Source organism: Periophthalmus magnuspinnatus, unplaced genomic scaffold (assembly GCF_009829125.3).
Source record: "Periophthalmus magnuspinnatus isolate fPerMag1 unplaced genomic scaffold, fPerMag1.2.pri scaffold_124_arrow_ctg1, whole genome shotgun sequence".
Taxonomy (NCBI): Eukaryota; Metazoa; Chordata; class Actinopteri; order Gobiiformes; family Gobiidae; genus Periophthalmus; species Periophthalmus magnuspinnatus.
The window spans coordinates 18,988-25,184 of NW_022986703.1; positions in this window are offsets into that span (position 1 = coordinate 18,988).

Below are 6,197 nucleotides of genomic sequence, written 5' to 3' on the forward strand. Positions count from 1 at the left end.
GAAAACCAAATTTCAGGGCATAATCATTGAAGATGAGGTTAGCAGCTGTTTTCCCTGACTTTGAGGTGGTGGCATAGGCTTGTGCAAAGCGTGTGAAGTGATCAACTATCACTAGTATATATTCATAACCACCTTTGCATTTATCGAGATGAAGAAAATCGATACACACAAGTTCAAAGGGCTGTGTCGTTACAATATTTGTCAAAGGGGCTCTTGTTTCACGATTGGGTTTTTTCTGTTTCACACAGGAACAAACTTTGGTCACATAATGTTCGATATCTGCCTGCATATATGGCCAAAAGAAGCGGTCACGTACTAAAGACACTGTGCGGTCAACACCTTGATGGCCCATATTATTGTGCAGCTCTTCAAGCACCGTCTTTTTAAACTGTTCTGGCAGGACCAGCTGTTTGCGGACAGAAGTAGTTCTGTACAGAATGCCATCAGTATCTAGCACTAGCTTATCCCATTCTCTGAACAGACATTTTATTTTTGGGTTGAAAGTTTTGAGTTCTCTGGCCAGTGGTTTTGAATCTGTCTGTTTACATTGTAATACAGGACTTATAACAGGGTCAGTCTTTTGTACTCGGCTTAACTGTTCTTTTGGTATGGGTGCGAGTGATGCTTCAGCTGACTCACCTTGCTGTACGACGACTGACATGGCTGCTGCTGATAAGGTCCATGTAGCTGGGGTGTGCTTTTGGTTCTCAATGGCTTGAACTACAGCTGCAATGGAGTCAGGAGGAAGTTCCTCAGAACAGTCTTTCATTAGTGTCTCTACATCAAGGGGCATTCTCGATAAAGCATCAGCATCACCATTTTCTTTTCCCGGTTTGTACTTGATAGTAAAGTGAAAATCAGCAAGCTCTGTGACCCATCTTGAGGTTGTTGCGTTCAGTTTGGCAGTGGACAAAATGTATGTTAGTGGATTGTTGTCACTAAACACAGTGAATGTCGGGGCATAGTATAAGTAGTCTCTAAATTTGTCTGTGATTGCCCACTTTAAAGCTAAAAATTCAAGTTTGCCTGCATGGAAATGGTAGTTCTTCTCAGCTGCTGTTAACGTGCGTGATCCATAAGCAATAACACGTAATTTACCATTTTGTCTTTGGTACAACACTGCTCCTAGTCCCTTGTGTGACGCGTCAGTGTGGACAATAAATGGCTGCATGAAATCAGGGAAGCCGAGCACTGGTGGGTTGAGCAAACAGTCTATTAGTTCCTCAAGTGCACTTTGGTGTTGGTCCGTCCACTCTATTTGTTTTGTTGAGGGCACAACTGGGCTGGCGTTCTTCTGTTTTCTCTTTGTCACTTTTGTCATAGTTAAGTTCTCTGTATCTTGGTCAGCCTTTAACAGCTCATATAGGCAGTTTGCTTTTCTGGAAAAGTCTTTTATGTATTGCCGGTAGTATGACAGCAGGCCTAACATTTTTCTAAGTTGACCAATATTTTGTGGTTTGGTGTCTTTAAGTGCTCTTACTGCTTCAAAATCTGCAGGATCGACTCTACTGCCCTCTGCTGACACTATTCTGCCTAGGTAGCGCACTTCCGATCTAAAAATATCACACTTGCTTGGCTTAAGCTTGATACCAAAGTCTCTTAAACGCTGGAGAACTTTTCTCACATCCTCCACATGATCTTGGAAGGTTTTGCTGTACACCAATGTGTCGTCCAGGTAGGGGATGCAGATGTTGTCACGGAGTCCCTCCAGACACTCCTCCATGCAACGTTGAAATGCTGCCGGAGCATTCATTAGTCCAAAGGGGATGCGTATCCACTCATACAGTCCCCAGGGGGTCACGAAAGCAGTGAGTGGGCGACTTTCCTCTGACATGAATCCCTGGTGGTACGCTTTCCCCTGATCCAACAGTGAGAACCAGGAATTACCACCTAAACTGTCCATAATGTCCTGAACACGAGGGATGGGCTGGCGGTCAGGATGGGTTTTTCTATTCAAGTCCCTATAGTCTATGCACAATCTTAAAGTACCGTCCTTCTTTCTAACACACACGACTGGTGAGGAGTAAGAGGAGTTTGACTTTCTGACCCAGCCTTGTGCTATTAGATCATGTAAGTAACTTTTCATCTCTTGATATAACGGGCGTGGCACTGACATATAGGTGCGTTTGACAGGTTCATTATCTTTAAGGGAAATGGTCATTTTTAAATTTCCAATACAGCCTATGTCATTGTCTGTTTTAGAGAAAGAGTCACATTCCTCTCTAAGCATTTGCTTTACTATTACTCTCTGTTCTGCGCTGAGGGAGCTTAGATCTACAGGTGGGTCCCACTTTTCACTAGAGCTACATGGTGGCTGTGTACTTGTGGGGTTAACTGCAGCTACAGTAGCTTTTTCAAACACTTGGTCAGGTAAGACAGCAGTAATAGTCTGCACTGTACCAACTACTGTGCGCCCTACAAGGACTATCTCATGGTCAGTGGGATTGGAGACATCTACAGTTATGACTGGTAAAGTGCCCTTCTTAACTGTAACCAGGCTATCAAAGAACTCGAGATTGTCTGGCCACTGAGGATTTAAATCTGGCTCAAATAGTACAGTCATGTCTTGTTTAAATGGCTGTGCAGCTACACGACACTCAACTTGGATGTGACTTTGCTTAGGTACAGTGATACGGTCTTTTTTTGTTTTTACCTTGAACTCATTTTCTGTATCTGTACTGACAGCTCGAACAAAAGCCTTAACCTTGTTTCTTTTGAGGCTGGGGAATGCTTTTCTCACTGCATCAAATACCTCATCTTTTGCAGTCTTATTCAAAATATGTTCAATGACATTATAACCTATAATGGGGTGGGGCAAATAATAACCTTTCATTACCAGCATGGGAATGATGATTTTCTCAGGTTGTCCTGTCCCAGAAACAAGTTGGAAGCTTGTCTCGATCCACCCGAGATAGGGCATGCTGGTCCCGTTAGCTGCGGTCAAGCTCAGTTCAGTGGAGTCCATGATCTCAGTAACATCTCTCAGTTTTATATGTGGTAAATAGTCCTCTTTCCATCTCTCATCAATTATTGACACTTGTGAGCCTGAATCCCACAGAGCCTGGAGTCTGTGGCCGTCCAGGAGACACTCCACCAAGCACTGGCTGCCCACGAGAGATGCAACTTTGTGAGGGGTGTTTACCTGGGCCAGTGGTAGCGGGATATGAACAGTCTCATTGTTTGGCCTAACTTCTGTGCATTGTCGCTTACATTTGTTACAGTGATTCTTCTGGCATGTTGGAGAACAGTAAAGTGTCTTTTTACATGCGGAACACTGTCTCAGGACCTTATCTGGATTTTCTTGGTTACAGTTGGCAGATTGTCGGGACTTGGTGTGAGCAATGGTTAACACTCGTCCCTCAGTGGTAACCATTGCCTGTTTAAATGTCTCTCTCTAGAGGGTCTCATGCCTCTGTTTCTACATCCAGCGTGAAAGTGTTCTCCGCTCCCACAGAGGTAGCAATGTGTGCAGCGCTCATTGGCTCCGGTTTGCTGACAGACGTGGCACATCCTCTCCCGGCGAGCTAGGCGGTTTGAATAGTGCAGTGCTTGATATTGAGAGGGTTGTGATCTTTGGCGGGGGTCCTGATGGCTGTGGAACTGCCGTTGGGGGTCCCTGTCATAGTGCATAACTGGTGGCGGAGCATAGGACTGAAGGCTAGACACTGGCTGCTGTAGCGTCTCTTTAATCTGAGCTATCTCTGCACTGAGTCCTTTCAGGGACGCTACACCTGTCTTAAGTTCTGCTAGCTCGGTAAACAGTTCAGCAGGTATTTTGGCTTTAACCTCTCTCACTGGATTCTTAACAGATACTGCATCCTCTAACTGAACCACACTCACACTTGTAGCTGATTGTGAGGCTAAACACCTTTTCTTGTTTTTTCTCTCTGCTTCGTTGGCACAAGCCATGTTTAACCTCTCTAACAAGAGTTCATCTGGTGTCCCGGAGTCTAACAGAAGTGGCTGCATGTCTATCCTGACACTGTCACTCTGCAGGCCTGTGAGTATGGTGTGTAAGCACATACGCTGAACTAGTGCTGGATCATACTTAAGTCCTGACTCTGACTCTTGGGATGCAAACAAGACCTTTTGTTTTAAATCTAAAACCCTCATAAGAAAACTCTGGGCAGTCTCTTTGGGGTTCTGTACCTCTGAAGCTAGTTGTTTGTACAATTCAGTGGCACTCTTCTCCTGGAAATGCGAGCGGAGGATGCGGCGGAGAGTGGGCAAGGTGAGCTGGGCCTTCCCCTCCAGGTAGCTGCGTAGTTGGAGACCTGGCAAAATAGCTCTGATAACGGCATCTACAATGTCCAGCTCCGAGTAGCCTCTGCTCAATCCGTTTTCTATCTGATGAGCCAGACTGGAAAATGTCAGTTTGTCTTTTTGGCCTGGCTCTCCTATTTGGCCAGATATTTTGAAGTCCTTTTGCCAACAGGGGCCTGGTTGCTGGTGACTGAGTGTGCTACTCACAGGGCGGCTACTTCCGGGGGGCTGGCGATAAGCCACAGTGCTGTTCACTACATTAGCTGTCTCTGTCACTAAAGTAGTATCAGGCTGCTTTTCATGCCCTGGATCGCCTCTTTCATTTACGTTTTGTTCATATGAGTCATTGTCAACTTTTATTATTTCAGTAATCTTATCATTCAGCAGCAACAGCTCTGACATTCCTTCATCCTCAAACCCTTGCATTTCTTCTCTCTCAATGTGCAACTGGATATGTGTGAGCAGAGATAGGCGTGTTTTCGTGCTAGCCTTTATTTTATCTGCTATGCCGAGGAACTCACAGATAGATACTAGATGATTTTTTGGTAAGGGGTGCACTTCATGCACAACTTGTTCTCGTAATTGCTCCAACGCTGACATCTTGGCAGTAGACAGGAGGACCTTTTGCAGATATAGATGACGCTGAGCTGTACGGTCTTTGCGGCTCCTGATGATCTCTGATCGGCCTCAGGACGCGTCGACTGAAACACAGCTGCCAGCTCTCCTTACAGCAACACCTTCCTCGCTGCGGTCTGCCTGGGTGTGGGGGGGGATTTAGCTAGCTTGGAGTGCGGTGCACAGGCTGTGGGCACCAGGCATCCAAACAGCAATCCCAGCGGTGCCTCCAAATGTTGTACCCCCGAAGAGGGGATATGTTGCACTCCTGAAAATATGGAGAGTTAATCACGAGAGTGATTTGCAGTTGTTTCTCTCACGCAGGAATTTAATGCAATCAAATGAACAGTATAATGCAATTGAATGAACAGTATATTACATTAGCACATTAGCACATTAGCTTGTGTGGCCACAAGATGGCGGAGCACCAGTTCACAACACAATTAACACATTTCCAAAGGCTTCTAAAATACACAAATAAACATTCTTTTAGTTTAAGTTCAACATTCTACAACAACAACAAACTACCTTAACAGTGCACAGATAACAAGCAAACATTTGGTAACCTTTACCTGAAAATATGGAGAGTTAATCACGAGAGTGATTTGCAGTTGTTTCTCTCACGCAGGAATTTAATGCAATGAGGAGAAACTGCGCGAAATCCCCCAAGTGGCGGGTGAAGGGATTACCGATCACTGAAAAGGATCCCCAGGCTTAGGAGCTGATTACCGATGATTTTACTCTATCACACCTTAACCCCATTGAGAATCTTTGGGATGTGCTGGAGAAGGCTTTGTGCAGCGGTCAGACTCTACCATCATCAATGCAAGATCAGAATGCAACACTGGATGGAAATAAATCTTGTGACATTGCAGAAGCAAAATCGAAACAATGCCACAGTGAATGTGTGCCGTAATCAAAGCTAAAGATGGCCCAAAGAAGTATTAGAGTGTGTGACCTTTTTTTTTTTTTTTTTGGTGGCGACTTTTTTTTTGGCCAGGCAGTGTATTTTGTAACCTTATATGGTTCTCCTTCTGCGTTTGTAAAGCGGCAAATAAAAACAACAAATCTACAGATAATAGAGATAATAGCAGATAAAAGCAGAAGGTGTAGATTAACATTATTTTGGTTTTCTGTGCAAAGGTGTGGTCTGCTGAAAGCTGGAGAAGATTTTTATTACAGGACTGGTGTCTTTATAGTCAACATTCTTTTTTTATGAAACAAATTGACACCCTCATCTTGCCTCACCCATAGGCAAATACATTTGTTTTCAATACTTTGTGGTCCCTGTAACAATTTGACTCATGTTTCCAGGCTGC